Below are 25791 nucleotides of genomic sequence, written 5' to 3' on the forward strand. Positions count from 1 at the left end.
GACCCTGCTCTAAGATTCCAGCGTCTCCTCATTGTGAATGAAAATCCTCTCAGGACCAGCTGGCCCCATCCACCCTGTGACCACAGGTGGCCCTGGAAATGGGTGGACAGTGCAGGTGAGCTGCTGTAGCCTGGCTGATCTGTCCTGGGCCCGGGTGATCTACCCCAGGGCCTGGTGTCACCATGCTGAGTGGGAGGTGGGTGAGAGTGCCAGTCAGGGTAGGTACAGTGAGTTGGGCTCTGCTATCTGGAGAAGCCACATTCACCTCTGATCAGAACAAGAACCAGGGGTGGTGGGGTTGGGGGACACTGTTTCCAGGAAGTCCTGGCCTATCTGCAAGCAGAGCAGAGTGGGATGGTGTGGGTGAGATGCTGGTGTTGGTGGGCAACCAGGGATCTGCAGGCTGTGGTCAGATGGCTGCCTCTTCCTGTAGAAGGGATGGAAGGTCGTGTGCAAGCCCAGTCTGTTTTCTCGATGTCTGGTCCTGGGGTCTAGGCTGAGCCACATCAAATGCCTATGCCCGATGCATCCACTTGATGTCCTCGTTAAACTAGGTGTGCACAAGTCTTTATTTTTTCCAAATATATTTGTTTTGTTTTATTTTTTTTTAGATAGAGACAGAAGTTGGGGTGGGGGGAGAGAATGAGAGGAGCTTCACCAATTGTGAAACCTCCTCTGCAGGTGGAAACTGGGGACTTAAACCCAGGTTCTGATGCATGTTAATATGTGTACACAGGGAGTTGGGCAGTAGCACAGTGGGTTAAGCGCACGTGGTGCAAAGCGCAAGGACCAGCGTAAGGATCCCGGTTTGAGCCCCTGGCTCCCCACCTGCAGGGGAGTCGCTTCATAAGCGGTGAAGCAGGTTTGCAGGTGTCTATCTTTCTCTCCTCCTCTTTGTTTTCCCCTCCTCTCTCCATTTCTCTCTGCCCTATCCAATAACAATGACATCAATAACAACAACAATAATAACTACAACAACAATGAAAAACAACAAGGGCAACAAAAGGGAAAATTAACAAATAAATATTAAAAAATATGTTTACACAATTAGATATACCACTGCCTGACCTTTTATTTATTTATTTGAATTTTAATATTTCATTGTTTAATTATATTTCATGAGAGACAGATACCAAAGCACTGCTCAGCTCTGTCTTATAATGGGACTTACAAAGGGACTGAACCTGGGACCTCAGAGCCTCAGCAGAACCATTATACTATCTCCTCAGCACCCTCCCTTATTTATTTTAATGAGATACACACAGAGAGAAAGACAGACAGATAGATAGATATTCAGAGTACAGCTCAGCTCTGGCTGCTGGCAGTGCTGGAAATTGAACCTGGGACCTCAGAGCCTCAGGCATGAGAGCCTTCTGCAGAACCATGGTGCTGTCTCCCTAGCCCCATGTGCACAAGTCTTGGTGTAGAGATCTGTTCTTTGTGGGCAGTGGACAGGTTATCTCTCCTTTAGGTACTGTGGTTGGCATTGCTTGGGCACTTGCAGCTTCATTGTCAGTCTTTCCCTAGTCATGTCCTGTGTACTTTTGGTGATGGGACACATGTAATAGCAGTGAGAGGTGGAGCAGCTTCTCTGCAGGTGTACTTCTAGCCAGGAAGGTTGAGAGGCTTGCCCTTTTGCTCTGCCACCTGGGAACTGCCTGTCCAGCCTTTGCAGAGCCCAGCTCAGCCCTGCAGTTGCTGCCTGGGAAGCATCTCCCTGGGACATGTCTGTTTTGTTTACCAAGAAAAGCGCCAGGCAGGAGAATGGTGCCCAGCAGAAATTTGTTGAACAAATGAAGGTGTTAGACAAGATCAGATGTGCAAATTGCCCAACTCTCAGTATGTCACCCTGGGGGTGGTGATGGTGTGGGCTTGAGGGTCATGGGGATGGGGAACCCCAGTGCATGGAGGTTCTTTATGGGTTTTGGAGGATGTCTTGGAGTCTGGCCAGGTAGATGGTGCTTACCGGGAGGTAGGAGGTATGGAACCCACCTTGCTCCAGGCTGCCTCCCTTGGGGGCTGATGTCTTTTCTTTTTCTTTCTTTCTTTCTTTTTGTGATTTAATAATGATTAAAAAAAATGATGAGAATCTCACACTATTCCCATCACCAGAATTCTGTGTCCTCTCAATCCATACATTGAAAACTGCAGTAGTTCTCCCAAAGTCACAGATATGGACTGACTTTATATCTATCTATCTATTTTTTTTTTCTTATCCATTTTTTTTCCATGGTCCTGCCTTCACTTCCTTTCTAAGTCACACCTACACTTGTTACTACTTCCAAGTGTCCTTCATTTCTTCTTCTTCTCTCTGATAAGAGAAACAGTGCTTGGCTTTCCCTGGTGTTTTCCAGATTCACTTCCCTTTCATTGATGGTATAAAAATAAGATTTTTATATGTCAGATCCTGGTTGGATGGGGGTGCAGAGCCCTCTGATTTACTTCCCCTATCATTTACCCTTCTGGGAATATGGGCCAAAATTATTTTTGGGGTTCAAGAGATGGGAGTTCTGGCTTCTGTAATTGCTTCTCTGCTGGATATGGACATTGGCAGGTGGATACATACCCCCAGCCTGTTTCTATCTTTCTCCAGTGGGATAGGACTCTGGAGAGGTGAGATTCTGGGACACATTAGTGAGTTTGTCTGCCCAGGGAGGTCAGGATGGAATCATAGTAGCATCTGCGACTTGGTGGCAGATTAAATGAGTTGGAAGATTGATATCTCAGACTTGATGTCTCTAGAGACAATCCACAGGGGCTGAGGTTTTTTAAAACTCCTATTTCTCAGGCCAGGCAGTGGTGCACCTGGTTAAGCGCTTACATTACAGTGTGCAAGGTCCCAGGTTCAATCAAGCCCTTGGTCCCCACCTGCAAGGGGAAAACTTCACGAATGGTGAAGCAGGGTTGCAGGTGTCTCTCTCTCCCTCTTTTTAAATAATTTTTATTTATTTATAAGATAGATAGGAGAGAGAGAGAGAAAGAACCAGACATCACCTCATGCTTGAGAGTCCAAAGCCTTATCCACTGCGCCACCTCCTGGACCACTGTCTCTTTCCTTTCTATCTCCCCCTTTCCTCTCAATTTCTCTGTCTCTATTCAATAATAAATACATTTTTAAAAAATTCCTATTTCTGATGTTGTGTTGGACTTGATCTCTAGTCCTTTTGGCGAACATGTGCTTCCAGAGAACAGGTTTTCACAAGGTCATAAACAGACTTTAGTGTTATTTCTTTAGGACACTTTCTGGTTTATAGAAAGACTGATGTATAGTGAGTACAGTTCCCCTGCACCCAGTTGTCCCCTCCTGATTTAGGGACTTGAAACCGCTTGATGGATATGAGTTAACTGCATGAGCCAGTGTGGACACATTCTTATTCATCAGCACCTGCAGTAGATGCCACAGTTCACTTGTGGTGCTATGGGCTGGGACAAATGTCTAATGACACATATCTATCAACAGAGCATCCTGGCAAATACTTTGCACCACTCTAAAAGTACTCTGGATTCTGTCTCTGCTATTCCAACTCTAATATCCAATGATGTCTCCCACTTGGGAATATGGATTTAAAGTTTCTACATGTATTTTCATAATTTGACAGCTCGTTTGTGCTCCTCTTTTGTTGATAGTTGTGTGTGTGTGTGTGTGTGTGAGTGAGTGAGAGAGAGAAAGAGGGGAGAGATAGAGAAGAAGAAGAAGGAGGAGGAGGAGGAGGAGGAGAGTAAGAAGAAAGAGGAAGAGGAGGAGGAGGGACAAAAAAAGCAGAAACATTTGAAGTCCTGCTCCACCTTTTATGAAGCTTCCTGCCCACAAGTCGAGACTGGGGACTCTAATCCAGGTCCTCATGCATGCTAATATACACTCTCTACAGTGTGTGCCACTGTCTAGCCCCTTTAGTTCATTCCTTTTTATGCTGAATAATATTTCTTTGCACAGAATGCAGATAGTTAGTTTTCAAGTGCTGGAGTCATAATATTTTTATTTCATTCATCATCATCATTATCATTTTTTTTACATCAAAACCCTGCTCAGCTCTGGTTGACAGTGGTATGGGGCCTCAGAGCCTCAGGCATGAAAGTCTCTAGCAAAGCCACTATGCTCTCTTCCCAGCCCAGGAGCCATGGTTGCTGGCTTCTTTCTTACCCCTGTGTCAGACACCCAGGAAAGCACAAGACTGTGGTGTGTCTGCCTCATAAAAACTGTTCTTGGGGTGAAATTCATGGAAGGACCTCACTAACCACAGGTTTTCTTTGACTGTCACCACCAGATGCTAAATACATATATATATATATATATATATATATATATATATATATATATATATATATATATATATATATATATGTGTGTGTGTGTGTGTATGTGTGTATAAAATTTTATTTTAATGAGAGAGAACTACAGAGAGAAACACACAGACAGAGTCCAGAACACAGCTCAGCGCTGGCATATGGTGGTGCTGGGGAGTGAACCTGGGACTCAGAGCCTCAGGCATGAAAGTCTTTTGCAGAACCACTATACTCTCTCTACAGCCTTCTAAATATCTTTTTGTAGCTTGTCATAATTTCAAAGAAGCACATTGTTTTTGGCTTTAGCTTTATTTGTTCCTTCGTACATTTGGCAAGCTGCATGTACTTGGAGCTGAGGAGATAGAGAGGCAAAACTTGTTTCTCTGCCTTCCAGGAGTCCCTGGGTAGAGAAAGGCCACTGTGATGCTTGACCTTGAGGAAGGCTATTGTGTCTGTGGTGAGGGAGGTGTGTGTGTGTGTGGGGGGTACCTAGAGAGAGGGCTTGTGTCCAAATGAAGTCATGAATTATAAAGTCATGTTCCAGATGAAGAAATTGCCATGTGTCATGTTCCTGGAGGACCTTGAGAAGATAAGGAAGAGAGATAGAACTGTCATGGTAGAAGTCAAGGCCTGACAGCCACCCACACCACCCCACGAGATCAGTTAGTCAGGTCCTCTTCCTCACTTCACACATTGTACACACAGAGAAACACTCTTGGAGGCTGAAGGTCAAATGTTCTGGGGTGTGATGAGCACTGTGAGGCAGTTTAGGGGAGCTGAACCCCTGGCCTGGCTTTGCAGAGCAAGACTGTGCCACACAGGCACGAAAGCCTGGAAAATTTAGAAAAATCTAAAAACCAGAATGAACATAGGCCTGGAAGTGTTGCATCTGATGGAGTACACATGTTACCTACCATGTGCAAGATCCTGGGTTCAGGCCCCGCTCCCTACCTGCAGGGGGAAAGCCTCACAGGTGGTGAAGCAGTGTTGCGGGTGTCTCTCTTTCTCTCTCCCTCTTTCCCTCTTCCTTCCCTCTCAATTTCTGTCTCTATCCAAAATAAGTAACAAAGATTTTTCTCCTTCCTTCCTTCCTCCCTCTCTCCTTCCCTCCCTCCCCCCATTCCTTTTTTTTTTTTTTTTTTTAAGAATGAACAGAAACCTGAACATTCTTAAATTCTGAGTCTAGCCTAGCTTGCGATTACAATGCTGTGAATGCAACGGGCACTGATGTGTCTCTTTGGAAGCCTTGCTGGGTCAGAACACCTGGTAGTTTTCTGCAGAAGACTACCTGCTGGTGGTGACCTTTCTTGAGGTGCTGACGTCTCACTGAATGCAGGTCCACCTGGAGGAGGGAGAACTCTGGCATTTTGGGGGGGCTGCTGTTCTGTCTTGTAGGCCACAGTCTCTTCCCTCTCCTGCAACCTCTGGGGGTGAAATTTCTGCATCCTTTCAGAACCCCTGCAATTCTAGAGCAGTAGTATTCATACCTAGAGCTCTCCCGGTGACCTGTGGTCACCTCGCTCCAGTCATTGGCTTCCTTCCCATTCAAGGAGAGGGTCATATACTCAGTTCTAGAAACTTCCTTTTGGCTCAAATCATTCCCTTGAGTCTGAGTTCATTTCACTGGATGGTGGAAATGCTGTGGGTACCTTGTTTCACTGATTAAGATGTGAAGAAAGGATCTGTGTCCCAGCATTTGTGTGGAGAATGTGATGCTGGCTTTGTGGGCAGGAAGTTCAGGAAAATGTCATCTTTGGATCATCTTGAAGGTAAACATAGCACTAGCACTTTCTCTTGTCCTAGTGCTTGTCCTTTGCTTTGTAAACGGAATTCCCACAGACTATCTCTTGCCCACTGCCAGTAGGTATAGTAGGAGGTGAGTGGTGAAGCCTTTTAATGGCTTAATTAGTGCCCTTCAGGATGGCTCTTTGGGCTTCCAGAACTCTGGAGTAGGGGGGCTCTCTTCCTGCAGATCGGGAAGTGACTCACAAAAATGTGTGGGAGTGCCTGCCTCTCCCAGCCTCACCTGGGAGGGAAGGAGGTGGGTCTCCCTACCCGCTTCCTCCAGGTGCATTTTGCACACTTCCTAAACTGGGTGCAGCCCTGTGCCCTTAGCCCTGGTTTTGCTGTCCACAGATTCCAAAGTTCTGGTAGGGGTATTTCCTGCCTTCCTGCTTCCTGTCTCTACTGTGACAGAAAGCCCAGGGCCTCTAGACCCTGGGCTTGGCTGAGTGCTGGCTGTGCTGCCCGTGGAGGTAACTCAGCAGGTGGGGTGCCTGCCTTGCCAAGCTTGCGGTCCAGGTTGGAGGCCTTGGCACCACGTGGGAGTGCCACAGCACTAAGGGAAACTGGTGCTTCAGTGCTATGGTTTCTCTCCTACTCTCAGCCCCTCTCTGCTGTTAGCACCGTGAAAAATAGAGTTGCCCAGGAAGCTCTAGTGCAGTCAGTAAAGAAATTGTTACAAGGGAGCCAGCCCTGGGAGGTGGCACACCTGGTAGAGTATATACCTTACAGTGCACAAGGACCCAGGTTCAAGCCCCTGATCGCCACCTGTGGTGGTGGGGGGGGAGCTTCATCAGCAGTAAAGCAGGGCTGCGGGTCTTTCTTTTGCTTTTCTCTCTGTCTTCCACTTCTCTCTGTCCAATAAATAGATACATATATAAACAAAATATATATCTCTAAAAAAAGAAATTGACATATATATAAAATCTGGGTTCATTGGGCATAATGGCAGTGTGGCTTGTCTCTGACCTCTCTAGGTTGAGTGTCATGGTGACAAAGTGACCTCTGTCAGTGGAGGAAGCTTTGGTGAAGAGCTTCCCCCTCTTGTCTATTCTCAGGCCAGGAGATTCAGAATCCTCTCTCTCCTCTGCCCGTTCTTTCTCTCCTCACTGTCCCTTGGCCGAGAACCTTCTAGAAAAGGAGAAGGGAATGTCTGACCTGTGGGTTGTATACAACTTGAAAAATCATTTGATCTGGTCCTCCCAAGGCCACTGTGGCAAGATCGGAAATTGAGTAAATCTCAGAGAGTCTTTTCATAGATTGATTAAGTGCTAGTTTTTGAATCGATAATTTTGTATGGCTCACAGATGATGTTATAAATATTCAAATGTCCCTTGGCAGAAAAAAAAAAAAGTTCCCCAGTCTATCTTAGAACTGTGAGTCCAGGATTTTGGATTCCTGTGTTGCATGCCTCCAGGTAACCCTGATATTCCAGATGTCATCTTTGGAGTTGCTGGGTCTTTGTGGGTTCTGGCTTAGTCTTTAGAGGTTTTTTTTTTTTTTTTTTTTGGTTACCAGTCACAGAGTTCCTCCCTTGTGTGTCAGATGCTTGGTTAGTCATTCACCCAGAAGTCACCTTGAATCAGTCCCTTGAGACACTCAAGGCTGAGAAAACAAAGTCACTCTCAAGGTCACAGAGACAGACACCAAGAGGCCATGGCTGGCCACTTCTGGCATTTTTGACTGCCCACAATATCACAGTCCATTCTCTAGATCTAGAGAGAAGGCAGGCTAGTCAGCATTGCTTCTGTTTCTTATGTGTCCCATAACTAGCTAACTAAATAAATAAGTAAGGCTCACTGCTGAGGGAATAAATGCTTGTAGTCTATGAGTAGAGTTTTTGAGGTAATGTTGTGACATCCTGCTGGGCCTTGGTGCTTGTTTATTCTCTGAGATGAGCATCAGAGTATGAGTAAGTGAGAACCTTTGCGAAGGTGGCATTGAAATGACCCGTGTTGGGGGGAGGGACTCAAATGGCCAGGTGACCCCAGTTCCTAGTCTTATTGCTGTAGAGCTGGCTAGCACACATAGGGATCTATGAAGCCCCTTCTCTTCCTCTCATTTTCATGCACCTGTCCTCATACAATACGCCAGCAGTTTCTTTTCACATTCCTCCAAATCTGATTAGTTAGCTCTCCTCTCCCAAACCTTGTGTTGGCTCCCTTGTTCTGGGGGGACCCTTTCTCTGATGTGTCCAGTTCCTCTGCAGGTAGCCCCGGAGTGTAGCCAGCCCTTTTAAAAGTTTCCAGGGCAGAACAGACTGTGCTTTGAGCCATCTCTGCGTGGGCCTATGAGCTCAGCACTTGACTGTGTTTCTGGTAGCTGATCCTTGTGCCTGTTGGCTTCCAGAAACAGGCTCTGAGGTGGGAGACAAGCCTCCTCTGTAAATGTTAACTTAGCTGATGAAACAGACCCAGGGTTTCCTGGAAGTCACGGTGAGCAGGAAGGCACACTTGGTGCCATGGAGGAAAGGGAGATCAAGAGAGACAACAGGGAAAGTGGGGAGCCCTGTGTGCAAGGTGTTGACCTGTGCTGAGGACACTTCCAGAGGCACCACCACACCACCACACAACAGATGGTCCCACTTGTGCCAGATGAATTCAGACGCAGACTTTGATGTGCTTTGTCCCAGAGCCTTTGACGTCATCTGGCTGTGGCCTTTGATAAGGCAGAAAGAGAGAGAGGGAGGGAGAGAGAAAGGGAAAGACGTGGGAGAAGGCATTGGTGGCTTTGTTAGTGTCACACTTGCTGTCACCCTGCAGAATATGGTCTGCTGGCATCTAAAGTGGATGTATTATTATTATTTTATTATTATTAATTATGCCAGAGCTCTGGTTTATGGTGGTGGGAAGATTGAAGCTGAGACTTTGGAGCAGAACCACTATGCTGTCTCCCCTGCACACATTGTTGTCTTTCTTGAAACTATGATCTTCCTTAATAGAAGAGATGAGGGGCCACACAGTGGTACATCTGCTTGAGTGCACATACTACCATGCACAAGAACCCAGGATTCCCTTGGTCTCCACTGTAGTGGGGGAAGTTAAACGAGCAGTAAAGCAGTGCTGTAGGTGTCTCTCTTTCTCTCCTTTTCCATCTCCCCCGCCCCTCTCAGTTTCTCTCTGTCTTTATCCAATAAATAAAAAACAGGAGAGATGGGCAGGCCCTCGAGCCTGAGCTTCTCTTATGTGCGAGCTGCCCCTCTTGATCTGTGAGTATGTCCATCCATGTCACAAGATAGGGTCCCAGCCAGGCTGTGATGCCCGCAGGCCTGCCTGACCTTGAGCTGAGGCTTCCCTCTGCACTCCATTTGGCTTTCCTGTGAAAAGGGGGTGCTCCCTCCTCCTCCTGAGCATGTGGGGATGCTTAGCACTGGCTAACACCAAGCACAAGCACAGGAAACACACAGTGTGCAGGAGAGCTTTGCTCAACTGTCCAGTGATGCCCTCAAGAGGTCACCCAGGTCACCTGTCTCATAAGGCTCTTTGGGCCTTTGATCCTTGTTCCTCTTGCCATCTGGCGAGAGGAAACCAGTTGGATAGGTTTGAGAGTATGCCAGCGCCGTGGCAGAGACTCAACAAGACCTTGGTTTTTGTCCTCAAGCCTCAGGGAGCTGGAGGAGGAGATAAGAGTGGCAAGAAAGGGTCTCTAACCAGATGCAGTGGCACTAGGCCTCTGGGTGCTAGTCTGAGGTTTGCAGGCTCCCCGGCTGTGACACAGGCCTCTTACTGATGCCCTGGCCAGCATATTTATTTTTCCTCACCTTATCTTTCGTCAGAGAGAGCTAGCAGGTGCATGTGTGGCTTTCTCTCGGACACTGTTGAGTGCACATGTGTGAACCACCCACCTGGCCTGGTGTCAAGCTCAGTTGGTGCTGCCCTGGGCAGCACCCTTATCCCACCTCTGGGTGACCTCATGCACAAAGCTGTCAGGGGCATTGCCAGACTCAGCTCTGGATGCAGGTGGCTGTGTGGCTCATTCACCCAAAGGTGCTTTGGGTTGTACCTCTGTGGTTTTTCCCAGTGGGGGAGAAATTATATAAGAGCTGTGTCTGAAATCCCAGCCAACTGTTGACCAAACTCACAAGGTTTTGCTTCTGTTTCTTTAATTACATGAAGACAATGGGTGGCAGCCTCACAAGGAAGGTGACATTTGGAGTCAGGTTACAGGGCTGGAGTTGCTCCAGTCTGGAGTTTCTAAAAAGGCTTCTGCTAGCTCTGCCTTTGTAAGGTATGCATGTGTGGCGTGTCAGTATATGCACGTGTACACATTGTGTGTACAGGAGCATATATGTATGGTGTGTTTGGGTGTGTAGAGTATACGTGTGTACATGTCTACATTTGTTATGCACACATGTGTGGTGTATGTGTGTGTGTGTGTGTGCGCACATGTGTGCTGAGACTTTGTTTAATATGACTGAGAGCTGGATGAAAAAAAAAAATCTATACCTTAAAGATTATTCTCTTTCGGGGCCTGGGAGACAGCAGCATGGTTCTGCAAAAGTTTCACACCTGAGACTCTGAGGTCCCAAGTTCAGTTCCCAGCACCACTATAAGCTGGAGGCTTCCCTCCATCTACAGAGGGTGAGGTGAGACAAGCTTCATGGGCAGTGAAGCAGGTCTACAAATGTTTCTCTGTTCTATCTCTCCCTCTCCTTTCAATTTCTCTCTGTTAGCAAATAAAAGAAGAAAGAAAAATGAGAGAGTGGGAAAGAGAGATAGATAGATAGATATGGAGGGCCATGTGGTGTTGTACCTGGTTAAGTGCACATATTACCTTGCACAAAAGGGTCCAGGTCCAAACCCCTGGTCCTCACCAGCAGAGGGAAAGCTTCACAAGCAGTAAAGCTAGTCTGCAAGTGTCTCTGTCTCTCTTGCTTCCTCTCTATCCCCATCTTTTCAATTTCTCTCTGTCCTATCAAATTAAATAAAATAAAGTTTAAAACATAATCTTTAGTGGTCCGGGAGGTGGCACAGTGGTAAAGCTTTGGACTCTCAAGCATGAGGTCCCGAGTTTGATTCCCGGCAGTACATGTGCCAGAGTGATGTCTGGTTCTTTCTCTCTCCTCCTATCTTTCTCATAAATAAATAAAATCTTTAAAAAATAATCTTTCAAAAAGATGGGCAGAGGTATATAGCATAATGGTTATGCAAAGAGTCTCTCATGCTTGAAGCTCCAAAGTCCCAGGTTCAGTCCCCCATATCACTATAAACCAGAGCTTATCAGTGCTCTGGTTAAGAAGAAAAAAAGAAAGGAAGGGAGAAAGAAAAAGAGAAAGAAAGAAAGAAAGAAAGAAAGAGAGAGAGAGAGAGAAAGGGAAAATGGCCCCAGGGAGCAGTGATTGGTCCTGCAGGCACTGAGCCCCAACAATAACTCTTATGGGGAAAAAATGAGGAGCCATCAATCTGGATTTCTGGGAACAGCCAATATTATTGCTGATGATTTCCTAATGTCACACAGCACATCTTGCTTAAGGGTTTCCTGGCAACACTGTCATCCCTAGCCTGGGGACTTCTGGTGAGAAAGAAGGGACCTTTCCTGGAGTCTTGAGTTCACTGGTCCTCTCTGAGTGAAGGAAAACCCTCCCATAGTTAAAGAATCAAAAGTATAGTTGTCTGGAAGATGGCATAGTGGATAAAGCATTGGACTCTCAAGCACAAGGTCCTGAGTTCAGTCCCTGGCAGCACATGTACCAGAGTGATGTCAGGTTATTTCTCTCTCTTCTCTTATCTTTCTAATTAATAAAAAAAATAAATATTAAACAACAAGTCAAAGTAAAAAAAAAAATCCTAGGACTGGTGAAATAGCTCACTTGGACAGTGCGTTGCTTTGCCATGTGCGTGACCCAGGTTTGAGTCCAGTCCCCCACTACATTGAAGCTACTGTGCTGTGGTTTCTTTCACTCTCTTTGCCTCTCTGCTTTATCTGTCTCTATCAACAAACAAACAAGCAAACAAACACAAACTCTAGATGAAGCAAAGATCGTAAGGAAGGAATTTGAACTTTGGTTGGGTAGCAGCTGTTGAGATACCCAGGATTCCTGAATCAGCTCCTTGCCTAGTTTTTATGTGTTTGAAGTCCCCAGCCTTCAGTTTTCTTTTCCAGAACGTGTATTTTTGGGGTATGTGACATCAATAGTGTCTGTTGCAACTCAACTGTCTGTTCAACTAGTGGGGACTCAGGGCATTTTTTTTCTTTTCTCAGGTCTCCAGAAGTGTGTGCCCCAATGCTTTGAGCTTTGGCGAAAGGATCGCCAACCACCACCACCACCCCACCCCAGTGGGAGTGACCCAGTGGGCAGAGGGCATCTTGTTCTGAAAATTAGCAACAGTTTCATGGTCTCAATGGCTCCTGTCACAATGCTCCAGCTCCCTTAGTCCATTTATAGCAGAGTTCTTGACAACATGTACTTTCTTTAGAGCCCTGGGGTTGGAGGCAGGGCAGGGAGGCATCTTCTATGTAAAATGTCAAACAATTTTGTCCTTACTGGACACCGTATGGCATCTGGAGGCTCAGCTGTACTGAACAGAGAGAATCTTTGGAAGCTACTAGGACTGATTTTGTCTGAGTGCAGAAGGTCCTGACTCTTCCCCCACTTTGTTTCTCAGCAGTGGTGACCAGGAAGATTTCTTCCTTGACCCTCCTGGGTGCTCAGGGTGTGGGGAACTTGGTGGCCTTTGGCCAGAATGAGCCAGATTGGAGAGCTCTCAGGAGGTGCTGAGTAGGGCTTTGGGACTGCAGCCTAGGGCCCTGAATTTAGTTGTCTTGCCATCTGCCTGTGATTTCGGGTTGAGATACCCTTTTCTCATCTACTCCACAAGTTTAAATTTTTTTTTTTTGTGGGGGCAGGTGGTGGTATATCTGGTTGAGCACATTCATTACAGTACACAGGGACCCATGTCCAAGCCCCCAGTTCCCACCTGCAAGAGGAAATCTTCACTAGTGGTGAAGCAGAGCTACAGGTGTCTCTCTCTACCTCCCCCTTCCCTCTCAATTTCTCTCTGTCTCTATCCAAATACATATATGGGGCCAGGCAGTGGTGCATCTGGTTAAGTGCACACATTACAATGCGCAAGGACCTGGGTTCAAGGCACCAGTCCCCACCTATAGGGGGGAAACTTCATGAGTGGTAAAGCAGTTCTGCAGGTGTCTCTCTGTCTCTTTCCCTCTTTTTATCTCCTCCTTCCCTCTCAATTTCTCTCAGTCTCTATTCAATAATAGATAAATAAAAAATAAACATACATAGAAAACAGTGAAAAATGTAATAGTTACTTCCAGGGAGCCAGCCCACCCTGGACATTAGCAAATAAGCAGTCAAGCAATGAACTTCTTTTCTTGTACACACTATACCCCCTTGGCTCCAGATACCTAGGTGAAGAGGGACATTTTTCTTTCACAAGTAGCTCTGGCCAGTAGATGCTGAGAAAGGGACTGTACCATGCCAGGATCTCGGCTGATCTGCCTGGGACCCTTGAGAACATCCTCAGTCACAAAAGAAAGCTGGCAGACTCATGTGCTGTTGATGGAAAGACAATGGCTGCCAGTCTGCCCAGTTCCTGCCAGAAATCAGACTCAAAGTCACACCGAGCTCAGACCTTCTGCAGCTGGGAGAAAAATGCAGGGTTGGACCCATCCGTGAGATCGCCCTGGCATGCTCAGTGTGGCTTAGAATAGGATATTCTGCTGGGCAGAAAGAACCACTGTTGATCTCAAATAGATGGCAGGAGGAGGAGGGACCTCGTGGAGAGCTGTGTTAAAGGACTACTGTCAGACTCTATGTGGCTCTGATTCGAGCAGCTCAACTTGAAAGAAGCCCAAAAAGAGACACAATTTGTAAGGCAGACATTTATGCTTGAGCTTTGATGTCTGGTGTTAGTAAGGAATTATTATGACAATATACAAGGACCCAGGTTCAAGCTCCCAGTCCCCACCTGCAGGGGGAAAGCTTTGTGAGTGGTGGAGCAGTGCTGTGAGTGTCTCTGTTTCTTTCCCTCTCTACCTTCCTCCTTCCTCTCTCTCTATTTCTGGCTGCTTTTATGCAATAAATACATAAAGATGATAATAATAAAAAATATATTAAAAAGGAATTTTATGAACACCATTGGCACTTCTTCGTTGTATTAAATAGAAGTCCTTATCTTCCAAAAGTGTATGCCCAGATACTTAGGGGGAAGTAAGGAAGCAGAAAGATGGCTCACCTGGTAGCATGTTTTAGGTTTTTTTTTTTTTTGGGGGGGGGGCTTGAACCTGGGTCCTTGTGCATGGTGATATGTGTGCTTAACTGGTTGCACCACTGCCTAGAAAAACACCAGAGGCTGGTGGCATTTGGGGGCCCAGGATCCCTCATTTCCAGGTCACTAGGTTATTTTTAGGATGTATGTGATGTATATGTGTGTGTGTGTAGCTTGCGTCCGCCCAGGTCCAGACCCAGTGACCAGTAGCTGTTTTTCAGTATTATGCAAACCACTCTCACCAGTGTTCCTCCAGCCAGTTCCCTGTCCTCTGTGTTGCTCTTCTCTGCCCTGAGGCTTGGGGCTCTGGACTCATCCCACAGAATCTTCAGAGTGACATTTGCAGCTGGTGGTTTCTGGAAGGACATTGTGTCTGCCTGGTGGAGTGACTCCCTGCAGACCTGCTTATTAGTTCATCAGCGCTGATGTGACTTTCTTTGTGAGGCTCCTTTAAAAGCAAACATTCTGTACAAAGAGGTGTTTCAAACCAGCCAAGGGCACTGCTGCGCTTTCTTCCTGGGACAGTCCCCTTCTAAATATTTAGCTTTATTAGGATCTGCTGTGGGGAAGAGAACAGGAAGAAACGTCGACACCTGGTGAGTATAGGTTTTAATTTAATGCATTGAACAACTTTGGAAAAATTAAGATTTTGGGAAAAAACACTGGGGCGGGAGTGTGCTCTGTCCCTGAAGTTCTTGGCATTTTACTGAGGTGGGTGGCTGCTCTTAATGGGATTAGGTAGTTGGGGAACAAGTGAAAGTGACAGCAAGGGAGCAGTGTAGTGGCTCAGCTGGTAGAAGGCACATGTTACAATGTGCAAGGACCTGGGTTCAAGTCCTTGGTCCCCACCTGCAGGGGAAGAAGCTTTATGAATGGTGAAGCAGGGTTTAGGTGTCTCCTCCTTCTCTGTCATTCCTTCCCTCTGAATTTCTCTGTCTCTATCAATTAAACAAATAAAATACGAGGGAGAGAAAGAAAGAGAGAGACAGGGAGAGAGAGGAAAGAATTTAATGGAGCTGTGTGCTATGTGATGACAATATCTTCACTACCAAGCAAGCAATGTACAAATAGTTAGGGGTCAGGGGTTCTCTGTGTGTATTCCCCGACCAGCAGCATGAGCTAAGAATTCTAAACCCAAATTCTCTGGCCTCACCCCCCTCCCACATTTGGATCAGAAGTTCTGGGCTGGACCTTCCAGCTCCCAATTACAGGTTTTCAGATAATTCTAATGGCAGCTGCCATTGGGAACTTGGCTCCAGAAGAAAATCTCTTCCTAGCTTGCATGGGTGCTTTGAGCTCTCCTGGTGGGTGGATGTAGGGTGGGTGTAGAGTACAGCCACCTTTGAGTTTGGGGAACTTCTGCCTGCTGCTGTGAAAGGGGCCAGAGCCTTCAGATGTCTGTCTGGAAAACACTCCTAGCTTCTTGGTGCAAAGGCACCAGCAAGTGGGCACGATGGAAACTAGACCCCTGGAAGAGAAGGCAATGGCTCACATGTTGAGGGTGTGGCTGGACTAGACTGTGCTGGGGACACATATTACTGTGACAGGTTGTTAGATTCAGGGAGTTTTGTGGGTTTTTTTTCCCCAGACTTTCTTTCAGAGTGGTGCTGGGGGGTTGAACCCAAGGTCTTATGCCTACAAGGCATGCACTCTACCACTGAGCCACCTCCCAGCACAGTTTATTTTTGTGAAGCTGAGGACTTAACCTGAATAATTTTACTATTTCTGGAGCAGCTTTTTCTTTTTCTTCCTCCCTCCCCCTTCCCTCTTTTTACCCCTTCCTTTTTTCTTTCCCCATTTCCCTCTATCTCTTTTTCTCTTTCCTTTCCTTTCATTGAGTTTTAAGATGTATGTTTTATTTATTGGCTAGAGACAGTGAAATTGAGAAGGGAAAGGGAAGATAGAGAAGGTGAGGGAAAAAGATAGACTTGCAGCACTGCTTCACTGTGAAACTTCCCTAGGGGCTTGAACCCATGTTCTCATGTACAGTGACAAGCGTGCTCAACTGGGTGCACCACTACCTGCCCCTTCCATGACTTTTTCACTGTATAAATTTCAGAACGAAAAGAGATAGAGAGACACTGAGGGGCTTTCTTAGGACTGATATTCAAGATATATCAGGAACTCACAGAACAAAACAACATCAATAAAAAATCCCATTTAAAAATGGGGAGATCTGAACAGACCTTTCGCCAAGGATGGCCAGTAGGCATATGCAAAAAAAAAAAAAAATTCATCGTCTCGTATTCTCAGGGATGCATAAATCAAGACAACATTTGAGGTCTCACCACACAGCTGTGAGAATAGTCTACATCAAAAAGACCAGACATAGTACATGCTGGTGAGAAAAGGGAAGAAAAAAAAGAAACCTGTAGCCTGTTGGCAGGGTTGTCAGTAGGTTAGAAAGACTGGTTAGAAAGCAGTAAGGAAATTTCCTAAAATAGTACAACTAGATCTAGCCTAGGAGGCAGCAATTCTGCTCAGAGTTATCCATCCAAAGAACACAAAAACACTGGTGTGAAGAGATACATTTGTACTCAATATAACAAGTTTGCAAGAGCCAGGCTGTGGAAACAACCCAAGCACTCAGTGACAGATGGTGGATAAGAAAGATGCTGTGTATATACACAGTGGATACACAGTGGAATACTACTCAGCTAAGAGATGAAATTTTCCTTTTGTTACAAGAAAGGAACTGGAGGGGGTGAGCTAAACCGGAAGGAGAGAGCCATACTGGGTGATGTTATGTGGGCTATGGAGGAACAAAACAAGGAAATAGAGTCAAGCAAAATAAATTCTGACCTCAGAATTGAGGTCACATACTGACGGGGTTGAAAGGGTGGATTGTGAGGGTTTGGTGGTGGCTGTGGTATGGTTACCCATATTTTGCTGAGGTGTGACACACACACTGACCTTTTAGTTTTTGGTCACCACCAGGGCTCACTACTCCAGGATGACTTTTCTCCAGATACAGACAGAGATAAAGAGATAGAGAATGGGACAGGCGGTGGAGCACCTGGTTAAGCGTACACACTATAGTGCACAAGGACACAGGTTCAAGGTGGGGGGGAGCTTCACAAGCGGGGAAGCAAGGCTCCAGGTGTCTCTTTCACTCTCCATATCCCCTCTAAATTTCTCTCTGTCTCTAATAAATAAGTAGATAAGCAAAGAGAGAGAGAGAGAGAGAGAAAGAGAGAGAGAATGAGTGAGTGTGAAAGAGACCACAGCACCAAAGCTTCCTCCAATGCATTGGGGATCAGACTCCAGCCCGAGTTTTGCTGGAGCTACTTTGCCAGCCCTTGATTGACTGTCTGTCAGACCCCAGAACCCTTGCTGGCTTCCTTCCTGTGGGCCATTCTTGTAGGAACCCAAGCTGCCATGCTTGGAAGAGTCTGGGGCAGAAAACTCTCACTCATGGCTTTGAGGGACACTCGGGAAGCTGGGGAGTTGATTTTCCACTGGGATGTGGTGTGAGAACTTAGAGCCTGCACCCAGCTCTGCCATCACTATTTGTGTAGTGTGGGGCTCAGTCCTCTCTTGGCTGGGTCTGTCCTCAGCTCATTTTTGACAAAGGTATTCATGTGGGAGTAATGAGGGTTCAAGGCTCCACAGGCAGCTGTAGGAATTGGGGAGGAACGGGGGTAGTGCAGGGAGACAGCCAGCATCCCATGTTGACTTGAGTGGGTGTGGGCATTTGTAGCTATCGCCATGTGGCTTGAGTGGGTGTGGGCATTTGTAGCTATCTCCATGTTTATGATACTTTTAAAATATTATTTGTTTATTGGGCAGAGACAGAGAAATCAAGAGGGGAGGGGGGAGAGAGAGAGACTGAGTGACACCTGCAACATTGTTTCACCACTCCTGAAGCTTTCTCCCTCCAAGTGGGGATTGGGGGGTTGAACCCGAATCCTTGAACCAGGTACACCAGCACCTGGCCCTCCATCCATCTCCCCCCCCCTCCTTACCACCAGGGTTATCACTGGGGCTCAGTGCCTACCCAGCAAATCTACTGCTCCCAGTAACTATTCCTTTTTTGTTTTTTCCTTCTTCTTTGATAAGTGAGAAAGAAATAATTGAGAAGGAAGGGGGAGATAGAGAGGAAGAGAGACAGAGAGAAACCTCTAGTACTTAATTCAATACTTGTGAAGCTTCCCCCGTGGGGGTGGGGAGCCAGGGCTCAAACCCTGGTCCTTGTGTACTGTAATGTGTGTGCTCAAACAGGTGAGCCACCACCTGGCCACCTCATGTTTATTCTTTATTGGGTGGCAGCAAGAATGATGGTGATTTTCTCTTGTGTATCCCATGAGGTCTATTTGCATTCAAACTCAGTCACATCTGTCACTTATTACAGATTTTGTTGATTATTCCATTTATTTACCCAGAGAGACATAACCAGAGGAGGGCTCTTACATATAAGGTGCTGGGATCTCGTGCTTATAATTGGCACATCTTACTCAAGCAGCACCTCCCCGGGGGGCCAGTTTAAGATGAACAGTATGGGTGTGTGTGTGTGTGTGTGTGTGTGTGTGTGTGTGTGTGTGTGTGTGTGTGTGTGTGAAAACATAGGCAAGGACTTGCATACCTGAGGTTGCAAATTTGATTCTAGGCACTGGAAACAAACAAACAAAAAAGTACCACTTTAAAAAGTTGACTTAAGTGGTCCTGGAGGTGGCGCATTGATAGAGCTTTGAACTCTCAAGCATGAGGTCCTGAGTTCGATCCCTGGCAGCACTCGTGCCAGAGTGATATCAGGTTCTTTCTCTCTCCTCCTGTCTTTCTCATAAATAAATAAAATCTTAAAAAAAAAAGCTGACTTAACATGGGTCTCTGATGTTACATAATTTTAGGGGTTACTGTATTCACAACTACCCATGTGTAGAGGACTCATCACCCCCAGAAATCTTGAAGAAAGAATAAAGCAGGTGGAATTTCTAGGTGGTGGTAGACTCGAACTATCAGTTCATTGTGAACTCTGAGATGCTCTTGAGCCATTAATCATATCTGAAAATAGACAGCTGTCCTTGTCTTTGTGACCCGCCTGGAAGCTCAGCCACAGGACTGGGGTTCCCCTATCCCATTTTTGCATAATACACACTCACAGCAAACCTCCTGAACTTCTCTGCTGGGTTTTCTCAGTGTTGTGAAAGCTCCAGGAGACTTGAGCAAGTCATGTGACCTTATCTTTTCTGGACTTGCCCCCAGGTCACACAGCCCCTCTTACTCCAGAGCTTTTGGTCATTCTTTTTATTTTTCTTTTACCAGAGCGTTATTGGTGCTGGGGATTGAACCAGGGACTTTGGGGCCTAAGTTGTGAAAGTCTTCTGCATAATTATTATGCTTCCTCCCCAGCCCTTGAGGCTGCTTTTTAAATGGTTTGTACAGTCATTTGCTAAACTGCAGTGACAGAAGCCAGTGCATCTGGCATCATTAGGCTATGTGTGGTGCAGACGCTCTGGCATTTGGTAACTGCTTTGCTGTCCAGGAAGTTTTCAGGGCTCCAGTCTGCAGGGGGCTCTGAGTGTGAGCCTCAAGGAGGGACAGTGGGACCCTGGGCACTGATGTTGGGTAGCAGCTGTGCCCTGAGCTGACTAGACAAGTGACTTTGGACAGGAACTTGGCTTCCTCTGAGAGGGAACTGTTGCGGTCAGGGTGGGTGAGTAAGCTCACACTTGTGATTTCTGTGCACCAGTGTGACATCACTTCAGTCTGTTTTGGGATGAGATGTCCTTTGTTGATAAGTTTTGTTGCCAGAGATGACCCAGAGCTACTTATCTCTGGATTTACCAGGTTCTGTGTGTCTGATTGGCTCCCTTAACCACCAGAGGAGAACTTGGGAAGCATATTTTTCCTTGGTCATAGGAAGGAAAGAATGAGCTAAAAAAACCAGCATGGTGTTCTAGGAAGAAATGCTCCAGGAGAGTGTGGTGACACACTTGGGTTCCCAGGGTAAGTGGCTGAGCTCTTGTCATGAGTGAGAATGGGAGTGGTCAGGGCCCATCTGTGGAGACAGAGAGCCCAGCTTGTCTCCCCCTTTGGGATTGTTCTTGTCATAGTGAAGTGACAGAATAGATCGATAGACATGTTGGAAGGGGCTACTTAGGGTGCCAGCTGGAGATGCTGATTGGTGGGTAAGTTAACTTGGAGATCCATAGGGAGAAGCCAATTTTTATTTCTTTATTATTACTAATAATATTTCTTAACCAGACCTCTGCTCAGCTCTGGTTTATGGTGGTGCTGGAAAATGAAACTGGAACTGCTGGTTCCTCAGGCACAGAAGTCTGTTGTTAGACGGGCTTGGTGCTATCTACCTAGCCCTTTTTTGGGGTTCATATGTATAATTTATTTAATAATGAGAAAGACAGGAGGAGAGAGAAAGAACCAGATGTTTCTCTGTTACATTTGCTGCCGGGGGTTGAACTTAGGACCTCATGCGTGAGAGCCTAGTGCTTTATCCACTGTGCCACCTCCTGCTGGATCATTTTTCTTTGATTTTGTTCAGCTCTGACTTCTGGTGGTGTGGGGCGGGGGGAGGGGGAGGGGTTAGAACCTGGGAAATCGGAGCCCCAGGCAATGAAAGTCTTTTTGCAGAACTACTATGTTACCTACTTCCCTGGTCCTCATTTTTGGTATTTGACTGGTGAAAAGTATGGTGGGTAGTGAGGGTTGTGAAAGCTTGCTTCTTGACCGTGGTAGGAAATTGACTTTGAGGGTGTATATGATATTGTGAATAACTTTAAGAAATAAATATTTTGACCTTGCCCTCTGCACTAAGCTTCTCAAATCCTTGAGCCTCCCAAGTTTTGAGAGCAATCAGGCTGCTTTTTGTTAAGTTAATGAGATGATTTTTGGACTTGATTAGGGCTTGTTGCCTGGAGGAACAACCTTGAGGATTAGAGGACTGGAAATTTCTGCTCCACTCACTCCATGAGTGGAAGGGGTTGGGGGTTGAGTCTAGTCACCAGCAGCCAATGATTCAGTCTTTCACATCTAGGTAGTGAAGCATTAAAAAAAAAAAAAAACCCAAACAAATGGAGGTTTGGGTGGTGGTGCAGTGGATTGAAATGTTGGACTCTCAGGCATGAGGTCCAGTTTCAATGCCTAGCAGTGCATGTATGAGTGTGATGCTCTGGTTCTCTCTCTTTCCTGCTTTGTCCCTCATTAGTAGACAGACAAGCTCAAATAGCTGCCTTTTATGGTGCTATACAACAAAAACAAAATAAACTGGTAAGTAAACCCAAATAGGTGACTGAAAGTTTCTGGCTTGAGTTGTTAACATGGACACATTCGGAGAGAGCAGAGCCAGAAGAGGCTTTGGAAGTCACTGTGTCTTTTCCTCCTACCTTGCACTCTCTCTTTCTCTCTCTTTTTAATTTTATTAATTATTATTATTATTTTTAATCAGAGCACTGCTCAGCTCTAGTTTATAGTGGTATGAGGGATTGAACCTGGGACTAAGGAGCCTCAGGCATAAAAGTTTCTTTGCATAACCATTATGTTATCTAACCCCGCCCACCTTGCATTCTTTCTGTCCATCCGTCTGGTTTTTTCTGAGTTACATCTTTTCACAGTGAACTGCTAGCCTGTTAAGGTGTATCTCTGAGTTCTCTGAGCCATCTGAGCAAATTAATCACACCCAAGATCCGTGGAACCTCTGGTGTCTAACCCATGGAGCAGAAGCAAAAGCAGAAGCCTTTGTGATTGGCATGTGATGTGCTTTCTCGGTGGGCAGAGTTAGTGAGTTGGATTACAGGACACCCAGATGGTGTTGGAGAATTATTTGCTGCTGTAAGGAGCTCACCACCTCCCCTTTGCAAGTAAGTGGGGCTTGGGGCACCAAAACCTCTTCAGTGGGGAGAGATGAGAGATTGGAAGGATACTAAGAGGAGGAGCTGAGCTGTGAGACTTGATGCAACTCCAGGGTGAGGAGGGCCTGCTCTCATGGTCAGGTGAGGGTCACCTCCTAGAAGATGCATATCTGGCCCCAGCTGAGTGTGCAGCTGTCCTTGGGCTGCTTGAAGTGGACCTAGGGGAAGACTTCTAGAAAAGAAATTGGCAAAGACAGCAAATGAAGACTGTCTTTTTTTTTTCTTGCTTTATTATTTATTTATTTATTTATTTACTGCCAAGGTTTTCACTGAGGCTCAGGGCCTGTAAAATGCACAATGGACAAATCTGCTACTCCTGGTGATTAGTTTTTTCTTCTTTCTTTCCTTTCTTCTCTTCCTTTTTCCCTCCCTCCCTCCCTCCCTCCCTTTCTTCCTTCTTTCTTTCCTTCCTTTCATAGAACTGATAGAAGTTGTGAGGGAAGGGAGAGGTAGAGATGGGGGAGAGAGACACCTATAGACCTGCTTCACTGCTTGAAACGCTTCCACCCTGCAGATGGGGATGGGGAAGACTCGAACTCTGGTCCTCACATGTAGTAATGTGTGCACTTAACCAGGTGTACCACTGTCCAGCCTGCTGCTTCCTTTTTCTCTTTCTAACTCACCACCAGGAATAGTGAAACTGGAAGAAGCAGGGCCCTCACTGCCTAATTAGAAAGATATCTTCCTAAAGAAAGATGACACAAGGCATTTTTTGTTTACATGGTGTTGAGGTGCTTGGCCCCTTTGTGGCCAGATTGTGGGTTCCCTTTCTGTCCTGGCACCAGTGGATTGGTCAGCTATGGAGATGATCCTGCAGCCTCCCCCACCCCCCTCCTCTCATTTCTTCCTAGTGCCAGCGTCTGGCTGCCCACCTTGGATCTCAGCCGTCTGTGTTTTCCTACCTCTGTCTGCTCTTCTGGTTTTGATCTATGGCCTCAGTGCTAAGTAGTTAACAAGATACAGAGGATACAGGCATCTACAGGAAGCCCCATGGGGCTGGGCACTAGTGCATCTGGTAGAGCACACGTTACCGCATTCAAGCCTCCGTCCCCTACCCGCAGGATGGAGGCTTCACTAGCAGTGAAGCAGTCCTGCAGGTGTCTTTCCCTCTTCCCTTTCAATTTCTCTGTCTCAAAAAGAAATGAGGGAGAGCTCCTCCCCATGTCAGGCTCCAAGTTAGGCCTCTGTTTTCCACTGAGCTGTGTCCAGTGTCCAGGTGAGGAAGCCGAGACTTCTAGAGGTCAGTATTGGCATTGTGATTTCACAGATCCCTGGCCACTATTTCACTGAGACAGAGAGATGATCTGAGAGCAAGCGAGGGAGCACAGCACTGGAGCTCCTCAGGTGCTAATTCTTAACCTTTTCACTACCAGAGCCATCCAACATGGAAATGGGGAAATGGCTATTGGGGATGGGACAGTGGGGATGGGGGCTCCTGGGGCAGCTGCTCAGTTTGCTGTCTTCAGTCTGTCGCCCTCAGACAGACTGGGCCATCTGCAACGTAGTTTTTTACATTTGTTTTTATTTATTTATTTTGGATAAAGACAGTGAAATTGAGAGAGAAGAGGGAGATAGAGAGGGAGAGAGGGAGAGACAGAGTCACCTTCAAGGGCCAGGTTAAGCCTACATAGTATGAAGCAAGAACCCACAGAAGGATCCCACTTTGAGCTCCCAACTCCCACCTGCAGGTGAAGGAGGGTTGCTTCACAAGTGGTGAAGCAGGGCTGTAACTGTTTTATCTTTCTCCCTCTCTATCTTCCCCTCCTCTCTTGATTTCTTTCTGTCCTATCCAAAAACATCAAAAAGGAAGCCACATGAGCAGTGGATTCATAGTGTAGGCACTGAGCCCCAGCAATAACCCTGGAGACAAAATAATTGAAGAAAACAAACAAAAAGAGAGAGAGCGAGAGAGAGCGCAATTCAACTGCAGACATGCTTCCTACAAGTAGGGAGCAACTGGAGGCTTGAGGCTGAGTGCTTGTATACTGTAATGTGTAATGTGTATGCTCAACCAGGTGCACCGTTAACTAGCCCCAGTATGTAGTATGTATGTATGTATGTATGTATGTATGTATGTATGTTTACCAGAGCACTGCTCGGCTCTGGCTTATGGTAGTGCTGGGTATTGAACCTGGAATAACAGAGTCTCAGACATGATGGTCTTTCTGCAGAACCACTAGGCCATCTCCCCAGTCCGTTGTAAAGCAGCCTCATCCATAGGACCAGACCCTCTGTATATAGTCACCACTGGCCCAGTTTTAAATTTTGGCCTCCAGTATTTTCAGAGTCTATACTTTGAAAGGTTAACAGACAGAGAGCTTAGTTGGCTAACAGAGAAATTTCTTTCTGTTCCAGCTAGGCACTTTTATTTGGTGGGGAGAAGAGGGGGTAATTGGGGTAGGATGTTAGTTCTTTGGTTTTGTGTAAGTAAAAACTTTTTGAGAATTAGATTGAATTCATTGGATGACTCAGGTTCTATTGAAGATTTAGCATGAGGTGGAACAAGGAAGGAAGCATAGAGGGAGGAAGCTGGTGGGGAGGAGAGGGGTGCAGGAGAAGGGGTTTGTGGGGGGAGCCTACCAGATGGGTGGGGGGCAGGTCTGGGAGCGAGCAGGTGGGAGGCCCAGGCACCTGCTTCAGTATGTGGTGTAGGTCTGAGAAGCTGCCCTCCCAGGAAGCTTTCTTTCCAGGAAGCTTTGTCCATATTTGGGGGTCCACTCTGCTCTGTCCCCATGCCCCCCACTCGGGTCTAGGAGGACAGTGCCTCTGCTCAGTGCGGCCCAGTCTGGTTGCTTTGGGCTCCCTGGGGCCTGGAGGGCTGCCTACACTCCTTGCACCCTGTTCCTGCCACCTGCTGGGGCCACTGTCACAGCCAGCACTGCCACATCAGCCAGAGGCAGTGGGGAGGGAGGGGCACCCAGCCAGAGAGCAGTGAGGGAAGCCAGGCAGTGGGAGGGAGGGAGCCTCTTCTGGAAGGAGGAACCCCCAGCAGCACTGTGAGTTCCCCAGCCGCTCTCAGGCTGCCTCAGTCCCTTGCTGGCTGGGCTCTGGTTTGGGGGGAGGCCAATGAGATCTCATTTGGCACCTGCTCTGCCGCTCTCTCTAGCAGCTGCTTCCCTGGGGTGGAACCTGGGTTTCTGGGACCTCTGTCTAGCTTGACCCCTCTCCTGTCCTGCCTGCCCTGTGGACTGACACTCTCTCCCTCTCCCACACCCTCTCCCTCCTCTTCCCTCCCTTTCCCCTCCTTCCCTCCCTCAGTTCCCCCTCCTCCCCTCCCTCAATTCCCCCTCCTCCCCTCCCTCCCTTCCCCAGCTTCCTTCCCTCCCTCCTTCCATATGGCTGGGGCAGCCCGCTCACCTCTGCTCTCTAACTCTGGGTGACACACCACACTGACATAGACCTTGATCTCACATTGAAAAAGCCTCGCTTTTCTAGGCTGAGCCAGGCACAGAGGCTGGCTGTTCTTTCTCTCTTGCTTTCCAGCCAGCCTGCTGGTTCTGGGAACTCAGGTTCATCGAGAAGATGTGGAGAGGAAACACATTTGGTTCTGTTTTCTCTTTCTGGAAGGGGAACATGTCTGACTCTGACTTGGCTGGCAGGCAGGCTGACTTTGGGAAGTTTCCTGCCCAGTC

At 46.9% G+C, this 25791-nt stretch overlaps 1 protein-coding gene across 10 annotated transcripts in view; it reads left to right on the forward strand.

The window, feature by feature from the left end:
- Positions 1–25791, forward strand: part of TNS3 (tensin 3) — a 210935-nt gene that overhangs the window by 38943 nt on the left and 146201 nt on the right. The window contains exon 1 of one of the 10 annotated variants that reach the window (XM_007524556.3): positions 25131–25155. The exons of the other annotated variants lie outside the window; for them this stretch is intronic. The gene's annotated coding sequence lies outside the window, so the exon portion shown is untranslated. Of the gene's footprint in view, positions 1–25130; positions 25156–25791 lie in introns of those variants that run through there. 10 annotated transcript variants of the gene reach the window in all.

This window comes from Erinaceus europaeus, chromosome 14 (genome assembly GCF_950295315.1).
Source record: "Erinaceus europaeus chromosome 14, mEriEur2.1, whole genome shotgun sequence".
NCBI classification, from domain to species: domain Eukaryota; kingdom Metazoa; phylum Chordata; class Mammalia; order Eulipotyphla; family Erinaceidae; genus Erinaceus; species Erinaceus europaeus.